Genomic DNA, 14,278 nt, shown 5'->3' on the forward strand with positions numbered 1-14,278 from the left:
GTCAATATGGTGGTTGTTCAATGAGTTCAAAGCCACAGTCATGCATCACAGCCATTGGGAGAGCAGACTTGTGCACTGATACATTATCCTGGTGAAACAACACAGCTTCAGTGAGGTCTTTGTGACGGTTAGCCACGCTATTTCGAGGGATAGTCTATCAGTATGATTCCCAGAAAACCAAAGCCATCACCTTCCTAGCAAGACATTGTAATCTTCTACTGATTTGATTGTTCATTTCCTCCGAATGTTCCCAATTCTCTCATGACAGATACCTACTGTGTTGTCTGTGTGACGTTTGGTGAGTCGTCGAACATCCATATTCATAATCTTCATGTTTTCTTTCAACAATTCCCTTATTGTGGTGGCACACATGAAGAGAAACCTACCCGTGATGAGTGCTGGGTAATGGCTCTTCCCCCGTGTGGGCGACCACATTTGGCAGCCTGTTTGCCGTGGGTTGCGTCCCTGTGTCGACAGAGAAAGGTATTCTTGGTGTTAAGGGCGCCGGAGCCGGCAATTGTGTTCCTTAGCACAACACAACACTTTGACCCTAGCTTGGCCTAGACGGGTGGCAGAATGGGGCCGATTCTATCAATCGGCTGGTCATGCCCTGAGCACTACTTTTCTTGCCCTTTTCATTATTTGGCTTGAAAATCTGTTGATGACAGAAATGTTTGAATATACATGTATATTGATTTTCAAACTACTTGATAAATACAAATTTGCCTAGATGCCAGTGCCAGAAGGCGGTGGCTCATGGGCCAATCCGGTGGATTTATGGACCTTTGATTAGTACTTCTTTTGAGTATACCCTCCTGGTATTCTTGGTGCCATCTGTTGGAGTGGCATGTGTGATATTGCCAACGTAGACACTCTAAGGTGGGTGAGGAGCTAGGAGGGTGAATCAAATTCAATACTACCATAGCACCCTCACTCAAAAAACGTTCACACGAACCTGATGATTTATTCTCTTCTGAGGATGAAGATTCTAGTAAACCTCCCTTCAATCTTGATTACTCGTCTCTATTTCTCGTTATGTCTGCTTCAGATGGTGGTCCTCTTTAACTTAATCCATTACCATAGCAAAGGGCATTGAAGGTTTCGCTCGCGACGTGAAGGAAGTTAAAATTCTAAGATCTGGTTCTCTATTAACTGAATGCAGAAAACCAATGCAATCTCAAAATCTCTAATCAATCAAATCACCAGCAAATGTTCCTGTTGAGGTTTCTCCTCTCAGGATATTGAATAGCAGTAAAGGCATTGTCTGTAATATCGGACGTTGCCTTTCAGACATGACTGAAACTGACATTGTGACAAATACATATCTCTTCGCGTTTTGTCTTCCTGTGCGCCCAGAATCACTTAAATTCCTTGAGGTGCTACACTTGCCGAAAGTACGGCCACGGATCAAAGTCATGCCATGAACCAGCTGCATTCCATCGATGTGCTGGAACATGTGAAGACAGTAATCTCTGTGACAAACCTCCTCTCTGTGTCAACTGCTTTGGCAACCACCCCTCTTTTTCAAAGGAATGCCCAACATGATTACTGCAATCCAAAATTGCGAGAGTGTAAGCATGAACAAAACATATCCTTTTTCGAAGCAAAGAAGGTTGTTTTTGCTCAGGGACAACCAGGACCATCTTTTGCTTCTGCTGGTTCTGCTTCTCTGCAGTTATCAAAGACCAAACATGGTGGGCTACGATATCTGCCCCTGCCTTGCTGTCTGCAGCAGTCCAGATGAGGCCCCCACAAGAGACTTCTAGCTCACAATCTCTACACATCAAAAACTAAATCAATCACAGGGATCTGGTGATACGGATTCGTCTCTATCTCAGAAACAATCACCTAAATTAGATCAAGCACCCACATCAGAAACAAATGTGAAACAAACTGCAAACACAAAATCAAACCTAGGCGAGAATCATCCAAATATATTAAAGCGGCAGACCCTCAAAAGGGGACAACAAGATCCAACTGATCAATAAGTTTGGATCCGTAGAGTGAGTGAGTGAGTAAGTGAATTGGGTTTGACGCTGCTTTCAGCGGTATTTCAGTTATATAACGGCGTGTCAGCTTAATGTGGGAGGAAAGCCCAAAGTGTTGCAGGTCTCAGACGTTTACCACTTCGATGATTCGTACCGGGATTCGAACCCACAATCATAGGTTTCTAGCGTGCCCAAGGAACGCAAATCTGCACAGCGAATCGCGGCGCATTAGACGACTGGGCCACCCGTGCCCCACTTGGATCCTTAGGAGACATGCATGTGTCCGATAACAGCCATTATCGGACACATAGCTTGTCACCCTCAAGGAAGGTGAGGGGTAGATCCCCAGTTAATCCTCCAAAAAGATAGTTTCTTCAATTAATATTGTACAGTGGAATTTTAGAGGAATTAATTTTAATGAATTACATTCTGCTTACAAGAAACATATCTAAAACAGATGGACAATTTTAACTTACGTCAGTTCAGTGCGTATCATTCTTTTTCTCCTCCAGGAGATAGGGCCACTGGAGGATCTTCAATCATTGTGCGACAGAATCTTATCCACAGCCTTGTTGTACTTAAAACTAATCTGCAAGCCGTTGCAGTACGACTTACTTTACACGTTGCGTTTACACTGTGTTCTCGTCGTCAGCTCTCTAGCAGTTTGATCTTCAAACATTCTACGATCAGCTCCCTAAGCCATGTATAGTCATGGGTGATTTGAATGGCCACAATCCACTCTGGGGTGGTACAAACACAAATACTTAAGGTAAAGTACTTGAAGATTTTATATCCAATAACGATTTATGTATCTCTTACTCTTCCTTGGATTTGTCCCTTACTGATTCTGATCTACTCAACGATTTCGATTGGTCAGTCCACAATGTTCTTTGTTGAAGTGACCATTTCCCAACTATCCCATCATAAATCCGTCTGATGTTCCTCCTTCTACAAGATGGAATTTTATAAAGGCAAACTGGCCTTTGTTTCAGACACTGTGCTTGAATAAAATAAAACCCGAATGTCACTGATGTTACCGATCCTATTCCGATTTTTTCTGACGTTTTAAATAGAATTGCTTACGAATGTATACATAAATCCTCTACAATTCCACATATACGTAAACTATGGTTTAACGCCGAATGTAAAGAAGCTAGAACAGCTAGGAAAAAGGCAGAGAAATATTTTCGCGGCCATCCAACTGTCCACAATTTGAATAAATTGAAAATTTTAAATGCCAAAGCTCTTCGTACATTTAAACAAAGCTATGTTTCTGAAATACATTCCCGTACACCAATATCTAAGGTTTGGTGCAAAGGATAAAGGTTAAATACGGAAGCCTTTTATGGCCATATTTTTTTCTCGATACTATCCTGAAATTTCAAGATACTAAGTTGAAATTTCAAGAAACTAAGTTGAAATTTCAAGATACAGAAGTTGATACCATCTTGAAATTTCAACTTAGTATCTTGAAAGTTCAAGTAATTATCTTGAAATTTCAACTTAATATCTTGAAATTTCAACTTCTTTATCTTGAAATTCCAAGATAGTATCTACAAATTTCAACTTCTGTATCTTGAAATTTCAACCTAGTTTCTTGAAATTTCAAGATAGTATCTTGACATTTCAACTTAGTATCTTAAAAGTTCAAGATAGTATCGAAAAGAATACAAAAACAAATGGCCCTAAAAGGCTTCCGTAGGTAAAGGAACTATTCTCAAAATCTAGTGTTCACCATCTTAAGGAGCAAACAAATTAGGAGAAACTTTAGCTAAACATTCTTCCCCAGCAAACTATATACCAAAATTTATAAAATTTAAAAACCAACAAGAAAATTAATTTTAATTCTGATAATGGTGCGGATTATAACAATTTTTTTCTCATACATGAACTGCATACTTGATACTGCCATGGGTGCTGATAAAATTCACTATCAGTTATTCAAACATTTACCTGAGTCATACTTAGAAACATTATTAAATATTTTTATTTATATCTGGACAACGGGGAGTTTCCCTTCATGGCGAAATGCTGTTGTAATACCAATACCGAAACCTGACCGTGATCATACTGATCCTTCTAATTAAAGGTCGATATCGCTTACTAGCTGTACTGTGTATGCAAGAACATGGAAAGAATGGTAAATGATAGACTTATATGGTAGTTAGAAACAAATAATCTTTTTATCAAATATTTGAAGTGGTTTTAGAAAAAATAGAAGTACCGTTGACAATTTTGTTAAACTGGAAACATTTATGAAAAATGCTATCATTAATAAACAACATGCGGTATCAATAAAAATCCGATTTAGAAAAAGCGTACGATACCACCTGGAAACATGGAATTTTAAAAGATCTTTATGAAATGGGATTGAGAGGTCGTTTGCCTAATTTTGTATCTCAGTTTTTAATCTACTGTGTCTGATTTTTACGATCAAGATCAAGGTGTCCCACAAGGTAGCATATTATCGTTAACGTTGTTTAGCATAATAATTAATAGTTTATCTAAGGTTTTAATTGACTCTGTTGACGGGTCTTTGTTTGTTGATGATTTTAATGTATCATGTCGAGGTACAAATATGCACACGATTGAGAGAGAGTTGCAACTTTGTCGGAATAAAATCAATGTTTGGGCAGTGCAGAACGGCTTTAAGTTTTATAAATCTAAAACAAATAGCATTCATTTCTATGGAAAATATAAACCACATAGGTACTCAGGTTTACATCTAGCTGGAACCCCAATTAAAGTCGTGAAAGGAGCTGAACTTTTAGCAATAATTTTTGATTATGACTTTACTTTCTTACGACATATTAAATATTTGAAAGCTGAGTGTCAACTGAAGGCACTAGATTTAATAATTTCCAAGTCGCGAGACAACCCTTCTTCGCTTATATAGATCAGTCATCTGTTATAAACTCGGTACGGCTCCATCATCTGTGGTGGATCTTGTAAAGGTAACCTTAAATTACTCGATCCAATACATCACCAGGATGCAAGAATTTGTCTTGGATCTTTCATAACTTTTCCAATTGACAGTCAGTACGTTGATGCCGATGAGCCTTCACTTAAACAACGCCGTATTATACTTTCTTTAAACGTATATCACAAAGTTACATTTTAATGAGTCCAATCCTGCATACAGCTGTGTGTTTAATCCACTTTATGAGGATCTGTATAGTAAAACGTCATCACTTACTGGAATCTCTTTGAATAAGAATTAAACCTTCTATTTCTGCTGCTGATATTAAAATTGAAAATATATCGCCTTTCCGTCTGCTTTCTTCTCCACCTTGGTAATTACCACGGTGAAGCCACGGGTGGATCTTACGTTATCTGAACTAAAGAAGTCTGACACTAATCAACTATAATATCAACACGAATATAAACTGTTAAGAAGCTAATATGATAGTTACAAATCTAGTTTTACTGATGGATTCAAGGATGGTGATGCTGTTGCCAGCGCCACTTTCATTTCATCCAGAACGTTATCAACTAGATTACCAGATAACTCATCCATTTTCACAGCTGAATCAAATGCCATATTTACTGTTCTAGAATGTATAAATAAACAATCTAACATAAGGAATTGATTATTTTTTCAGAGTCGCTGTCCTGTCTCCAGGCAATAATAAATACTTCGTTTCAGCATCCAGTTTTACGTTACACAATAATCTTACTACTGACCAATACGACATCGTCTTTTGTTGGTTGCCTAGCCATGTTGGGATCGTTGGTAACACTTTGGTAGATGCTGCTGCTGTGGCAGCTCTCAACAAATCTGCGACACCACTTCTTATACCCTACAGTGACTATAAACCTATAATTAGATGTTACATCAGAGATATCATGCAGAAGAAGTGGGACACCCAAGTGGGTATAATTAAATTACATGCAATAAAACCAAATATCGGTTTCACCCACTTGGGTTGTCAGTCCAGATTTGAAGGGGTCATATTAAGACGATATCGTTTTGGGCATTCTCATTAAACTCGTGAATATTTATTAAAAGGTGAGGATCCTCCATTCTGCATCCCCTGTGATGAAAGAATCACGGTCAAGCATGTCCTGCTTGACTGTATTGATTTTTCAATCACAAGGGATAATTACTTCAAATCATTATCTATTAAGGATATTTTTATAGCATTAATTCTCGTTTAATCATTGGTCTTTTAAACGAAATAGAATAAATCAGTAGCTGACATTTGTAAGTGGCTATATCTTTAAATAGTGTCAAATTATTGCCCCCCTGAGAGGATACGTAAGACCACGTCTTTCAAAGTATATTTATTTCTGCCACGTTTTTAATCGTAGAATATGTGTTGTTTAATGTTTGGCTAAATTTGTCAGCCATCGCGAACAACTGAAGGGATGGTGTAAATCCGGCTGGGGTCCATGCAGGTAGCAAAAGTACAAACAACTGAAGGGATGGTGTAAATCCGGCTGGGGTCCATGCAGGTAGCAAAAGTACAAACAACTGAAGGGATGGTGTAAATCCGGCTGGGGTCCATGCAGGTAGCAAAAGTACAAACAACTGAAGGGATGGTGTAAATCCGGCTGAGGTCCATGCAGGTAGCAAAAGTACAAACAACTGAAGGGTTGGTGTAAATCCGGCTGGGGTCCATGCAGGTAGAAAAAGTACTGTAAGTCCCCATGGACCTTAGCATGGTGATCTACCTTCAGTTGCTGGCGATCCCTAGCACCTTTTTAGATTGTATTGTTTCTTATAGTGTCATATTTTTGTGGTTGTTTGCTAGTTTTAAATATTACTGTGGTATTCTGTTTATTTCACTGTGCAGCGATGACAGGTTTTTATTTAGTCTAATTATATGTATTAATAATATATAACTTCTCGTCATGATATGGCTGAAATATTGCCGACGTGACTTTAAATATTATCTCACTCACTCACTCACTCCTTATGGTAGCAGTTGAAGTCTTCCTGATCATGAATCATCTTCGAGGCTCTCATACCCTTTTTAACTCCACTGAACTCTCAACTGGCAAAGGAACGAACATTATCTCCGAAGGTTGAGACCATGTTGGATGGAGATACGTGATGACAAAGAATACCTCGTCACTTTGATGCCTGCCTAAATATGCCGCATGATTGCGTATTTGGTTCAAATGTAGCCTGTAGACATAGAAAATATAGTACATGTTGAAGGGCCTCACCCTACCCATTTTACCTTGTCAGCGTGCTGACTCACCCCTCTCGTCAAACAGTCTTGTTCGGAGGATTTGTCACTCAATCTTCAGGCATAGATCGAAGTATGAAACAGATTTTCACTGGACTCTTCTGTTCTTGTCCAAGGGGGCACGGGTGGCCCAGTCGTCTAAGGCGCCACGATTCGCTGTGCAGAGTTGCGTCCCTTGGACACGCCAGAAACTATGATTGTTGGTTCGAATCCCGGTTCGTCCCGATTATGCTTCTAGGTTTGTCAGCACCATACCCGTGCTCGTGGGTTTCACCGAGACCTGCATCACTTTGGGCTTCCCTCCCACATTAAGCTGACACGCCGCGATATAACTGGAATACTGTTAAAACGGCGTTAAACCCAACTCACTCACCCACTCACTCACTCTTGTTCAGGCGGCTAAATCGGTGTAAGGGAATTGGCTGTTTGATGGTTATTGAACGACATCAGATCATCGACAACCCTGAAATATAAGTTAAATTTGTTGGCTAACCTTGGCCAATCCAAACAGAAATTCCGATTCATATGCTTAAAGAAACATATCAGCAAACGGGACCACAACTTGTGACCATTGGTAACGTCAGAATGCGACAATACGACGTTTAAACAGTAGGCAGGGAACAACCGTAAATCCAGAAAATAGCTTTGTCCGGACTAGCAAATATCCCTTTGTGTACTTGTACACAAAAACCTCGTTAGTCCGGAACCTGTCAGACAGACGATACTGTTAAGAACGTATATAGGAGTCGAATAATATGTCTCGTACCCATGTTTGGTTCATTCTGAAATTGGGTATTCCGAACGATTTCAGTGCAAACGGTGCCTTCCGGATTAATGAGGTTTCACTGTAAGCGTAACGATAAGCAAAGATGGCGAGAATAATTTTTTCTCACTTCTATGGACAAGATGCTTTGGCAACACGCTGTCAGACTTTTCACTCAGCCTCTGGGGTCGGCACCTCTAAAATGGTTCGCTAACGGGCTTACATGCCATAATACACATGGCAAAACAGTGTTTAAATGGATCTGTATCCATTTATGTAGATGGATGACCTTCTAATATCAGTTTGGAAAGACGAATTACATTCTTCGCAAAAAATCTCCCGCTGTGTCCATTTCATCACCAGCAATATTAATCGTTTGGGATGTGTAAAAAGCGGGAATTGAAAACGCGTCAGGTCTCCTTGTCATTACATCGGCAGTTGGTGTCTTTGCCCTTCAAAAACAGAAATGTAACGTGATTTGTCTAACTTAGTTGTCAAATTCAAAACGTCAACGCCAGAGAATAATCAGTCTCGGTGAAATGCAAAATATTGATGAAATCTATATGAATGGGTTATTGATAATCACTGATTACACTAGGTGTTCGCGAAAAGGGCAACCATGGCCTGCTCCAATGGTACCAATTTGTCATAATCGCCAACAGCTGAAGGGATGATGTAAATCCGGCTGGGGTCAATGTAGGTAGCAAAAGTACTGTAAGTCCCCATGGACCCTAGCATGGTGGTCTACCTTCAGCTGCTGGCGATCTATAGCCTGTTTTTATCTTTTATCGTTATGTATAGTGCTATTCTCTTGTATAATTCCGTACTAGTTTTATATCTTTTTCTGTGATGAATCTAGTAATTTTACTGTCCTTCGTTGACAGGTTTTTATACAAGTTTCAATGTATGTATTCTGTTTAACTATTGATAGTCACGATATGGCTGAAATATTGCCGATGTGACTTAAAATTAAACTCACTCACTCACTCACTCCAATGGTACCACCCGTGCAAAGCGCATAATTAAACCAGAATCATGCCACGATTCTAAAACATGGATCTGGAAACGAACGTTTTATATTTTATTTCAAGGGTAGCTACCTTTGGTTGTTCTCTTCTATTGCACAGTATTTGCGAGTTGTAACATGAGGTGATAAATTAGCTCATCATGTATATTTGATACATGTTGAACAAATATTAAATTCACTAGGAGGGATTCATTCATTTATCTGGACCTATTCTACCCCGGATCTTAACGAGCCCTTGAAAGACAAAACAAGAGACACATCGGCACAGTTCCTGTAACTACGTACTGGGCCTGCCGTGACCTTCCGCCAATTTGGAGCAGATGTATCAGCAATATACTTGACTCACGATGCCGATCAAAGCATGGGTTTATTCTACTGTACGTCGTATTTCCATATAAGTTGGTTGGTTGGTTGGTTTGTTCTTTAACGCCGCACTCAGCAATATTCCAGCTATATGACGGCGGTCTGTAAAATAATCGAGTCTGGACCAGACAATCCAGTGATTGACATCATGAGCATCGATCCACGCAATTGGGATCGATGATATGTATCAACCAAGTCAGCGAGCCTGACCACCCGATCGCCTTTTACGACAAGCATAGTCGCCTTTTACGGCAAGTATGGGTTGCTGAAGACCAATTCTACCCCGGAATCTTCACGGGTCGTATCCGCATAGGTGAAGAAACTGGTAACGCCCCACCCCTCACCTATCAAATATGCTTCCTGCAATTTTCTTTGTATGTGTGTTGAAATTATCCCAACTAGCTCTTATCATCATTGTGAAGCCCCATTCTGGAGACATATTCAGTTTTAGTTGGTAATTTGTACGACATATACAATGTCCGTGGGTTATTTGTACGAAGCATATACAGTGTCAGTGGGTAATTTGTATGATACAAATACAGTGTCAGTGGGTAATTTGTACGACATATAGTGTCAGTGGGTAATTTGTATGAAACATATACAATGTCAGTGGGTTATTTGTACGAAACAAAAAGAGTGTCAGTGGATAATTTGGGTGAAACATACATAGTATCAGTGGGTAAATTGTATAAAACATATACAATGTCGGTGGGTTATTTGTATGACATATACAGTGTCAGAGGGTAATTTGTACGAAACAAATACAGTGTCAGTAGGTAATTTGTACGAAACAAATACAGTGTCAATGGGTAATTTGTACTGGACATATACAGTGTCAATGGGTAATTTGTACGGGACGTACACAATTTGTTTGTGGGTTATTTGTATGACATATACAGTGTCAGTGGGTAATTTGTACGGGATATATAGAGTGTCAATGGGTAACTTTTACGGGACATATACAGTGTCAATGGGTAATTTGTACGGGACGTACACAATTTGTTTGTGGGTTATTTGTATGAAACATATACAGTGTCAGTGGGTAATTTGTACGGGACATATACAGTGTCAATGGGTAATTTGTACGGGACATATACAGTGTCAATGGGTAATTTGTACGGGACGTACACATTTTGTTTGTGGGTTATTTGTATGACATATACAGTGTCAGTGGGTAATTTGTATGTAACATACAGTGTCAGTGGGTAATCTGTATGGTACATCCACAGTGTCAGTTAGTAATTCCAATGAATCCCTCACATTATACGAAGCGCCATATAAATGCCAGTCGTATTGAGCCTAGATCGTCATCTCATCACGATCCTACCACTGCAGTAAGTGACACGGTCGTGTCTGAGGTGAAAGGTAAGGGTAAGGAAGATCACTATTCACGTTATATAGTTCTTATGGAAAGATCACAAAACAAGGATATCATGTATTGGATCATTACATATGTCTAAGTACATACCCGTGATGCACATCTTAGTTTTTTCAGTCGAATGGCTTGATAACCGACTATGTACACGTTCCAGCAACGTAAAATAGACAGTCAAGCAGCTCATCTCAATAAGTTTTACGTCTTCAGGAACCCATGCTTATGCATACTAACATGATCCCTGCTTCCATCTGGCCCGTGATGATCCGGGTTAGAACTAGTCTTCAGCATCGCATGCTTGTCTGCCCCGTGAAGAATTGGTCGAAAAAGGTGACTATGCTTGTCGTAAGAGGCGACTGACGGGATCGGGTGGTCAGGCTCGCTGTCATCGTATACCAATTGCGTGGATCGATGCGCTTGATATCAATCACTGAATTGTCTGGTCCAGACTCGATTATTTCTAGAGCGCTGTCAAATAGCTGGAATAGTGCTGAGTGCGGCTTTAAACAACAAACAAACAATAATTTTACACGAATGTGCTCAGTGATATACTGACATACGTCGTGTCAGAGTGACGTAGCTGGATTCATGCCCTATATAAAATGTATGAAGGAGACGACAATTCTATCATAAAAATATATATTTTTGTAATATGTACGTTTTGAGCAGGTCTGTAACACCCACGAGACAATTAGGTTTGAAAGAGTTTTTGGCTATCATTTTTCAAAACCTCTGATTCTGTCCTCAAGGGATTATTTTGTGTTTGTGTAGTCTTCTAATCGTCACCCATGAAAACAGATAGCTAACCTTTAATAATAAGAATTATCTAAGTATGTTTTTATGTTGTCACCACGCTGTATGAAATAGACAGTTATTTAAGGAAAATCGGTGAATATAAAAAAATCAACGCCAGAGAAAAATCAATCTCGGTTATCTGAGGAAACAGATTCCATTAAGCGTAAAAGGCAAATATCGGTGAAAATATATCAATGAGCCAATGAAAATCAGTGATGACATCAGGTGTTCCCGAAAAGGTTAGACATGTCATGCCCTCATGTTCGTACCGTCACTCGCACTATTTGGATAAGAAAGTAAGCGTTTGTTGCCAGTCGCTGCATAGCAGTACTCCAGACCCGTGAAGATTCCGGGGTAGAATAGGTCTTCAGCAACCCATGCTTGCCGTAAAAGGCGACTATGCTTGTCGTAAAAGGCGACTAACGGGATCGGGTGGTCAGGCTCGCTGACTTGGTTGATGCATGTCATCGATCCCAAATGCGTGGATCGATGCTCATGATATCAGTCACTGGATTGTCTGGTACAGACTCGATTATTTACAGACCGCCGTCATATAGCTGGAATATTGCTGAGTGCGGCGTAAAACAACAAACCAAACCTAGCAGTACTCCTGTTGGTTCCAGTACACCAATCAAAATCAGTCGGACGATAAGCACTTTATGTATAAGTGTTTGGTACTTGGTGCAAATTTTAAAAATGCTGACTTATGCTGAATATCAACACAGATATTGCAAGCGAGTGACATTTGGTGTGGAACTGGGGTTGTGTGTTTAGCATCAGGTACTCGGAAAAAGGAGCTGGCTTAGCTCGTCAATTTTTTTGTTTTTATTGCTCCTCTAAGGACAGACTGTGCACAATTGTACATGTTTGTTCGTTTGTCGCACTCAGCAATATTTCAGCTATATGACGGCGGTCTGTAAATAATCGAGTCTGGACCAGACAATCCAGGTTTGACATCATGCGCATCGATGCACGCAATTGGGATACGTTGACATGCATCAACCAAGTCAGCGAGCCTGACCACCCGATCCCGATAGTCGCCTCTTAGGGCAAGCATGTGTTGCTGAAGACCTATTCTACCCCGGATCTTCACGGGTGATATGTACAATGTAATAGCTTTGAAGCTAGCAAAACTGCCCTTAAAACACACAACCCCAAAATAACTAAGCTTTCAACAGCTATGACATGTTTAATAACAAATATGACGTTACTATAGAAGCATGTGAGAAAACATTTGTTGTGTGTTTTTAAGGGCAATTTTGCTAGCTTCAAAGGAAATGAAGGTTCCGTCTGTTTTCAAAGCATATACTTTTTCCTACGTGAGATTTCGTATTTATGGCGAAAATCCAATAATGGCATTTATTCTATTACAGCGTAAATGTTTTTGCATCAATGTAAAGACATTCGACACCACAAACGGGCATGCTGGAAGATGGGAACCGAAGTGGAAAAGATGCAATTGTTGACTTTAATAGCGTTGATGCAAACAGGCTTCAAGGTTTAAAAGCCAATGAGTTATTTAAAAACATGATCAAGCGTCTATTTAATTCGTTCATCTTGAAACGAAAGAGATAAATCCAAAATGTCAATACCGGAGAATAATCAAGCTCGAATATCTGCTAAAACAGATTCATAATGGCGTAATGGGCGAAATGACAACTGTGTTATTGGATTAGTGAAAACCGGTGATGAAACCAGGTGTTCGCGAAAATGTTTTCACTAAATAATTTCGAACGTGGAAAACGGAATAAACACCCTCGAGAATGATCAATTTACATCGAAGGAAATGCGTGTTAACGAGAACCAGAAACACAAAAAGGCTCTACTAAGTCAGAAAAAGACCCCGTTTTCCTGAATGTGAAATTTGCAAAGGGAATGACATTCAAATGAATTCTATCGAAGCTTGTATGAACAAAGTCATGTTGACTGAGCAGTCCCGTGTGGTTCAGAAACTTATTCATACACTGTACTCATCAGCCGGTTAAGAAAGCGATAAATTTACATGATATAGTCTTCTGAAAACGAAGGGTTTATGAAATATCTATAATACCAAGTATAAAAACAAAGTGTTGACGACAAATATCCTAGCTGAGTATGCAAAAGAGTTTATGTCTGAAAAGCTTAACACCAAAACACATCCAAGAGGTTCCTCGTCCCTCGCGCAGTCGCGTCAAACACGTCCTGATTTTGACACTTTGAAGGAAGGACAATTCATCTCTGTGGACCATTATTTCTGTCTGTCTTTCTCATTCTGTTAATCATACAGTTGTGATTTATATTATTCATTGTTTATGCACCAGAAAAGCGGCGTCTACAACGCGCGGAGCGTTAAGGGGTTATTGACATGCTGGACACTGGCAAAAGTCAGCGTGCAGTGGCCAATACGTTCAATGTTTCAATCTGTGATATGCTGGCTATGGAACAGGTACCAACAAACCCAAATATTGACGATCGACCCCGTTCATGGCGTCCCATTTCAACGAAGAGAGTGCAGGATCGATTGATCCGAAACAAGGCTCTACAGAATCGATCTTAAACTGCGAATCAAGATCCGGGGTAGAATAGGTCTTCAGCAACCCATGCTTGTCGTAAGAGGCGACTAACGGGATCGGGTGGTCAGGCTCGCTGACTTGGTTGATGCATGTCATCGATCCCAATTGCGTGGATGGATGCTCATGATATTAATGACTGGATTGTCTGGTCCAGACTCGATTATTTACAGACCGCCGTCATATAGCTGGAATATTGCTGAGTGCGGCGTTAAACAACAAA

Source organism: Haliotis rufescens, unplaced genomic scaffold (genome assembly GCF_023055435.1).
Source record: "Haliotis rufescens isolate VD_foot unplaced genomic scaffold, xgHalRufe1.0.p SCAF_10, whole genome shotgun sequence".
Taxonomy (NCBI): domain Eukaryota; kingdom Metazoa; phylum Mollusca; class Gastropoda; order Lepetellida; family Haliotidae; genus Haliotis; species Haliotis rufescens.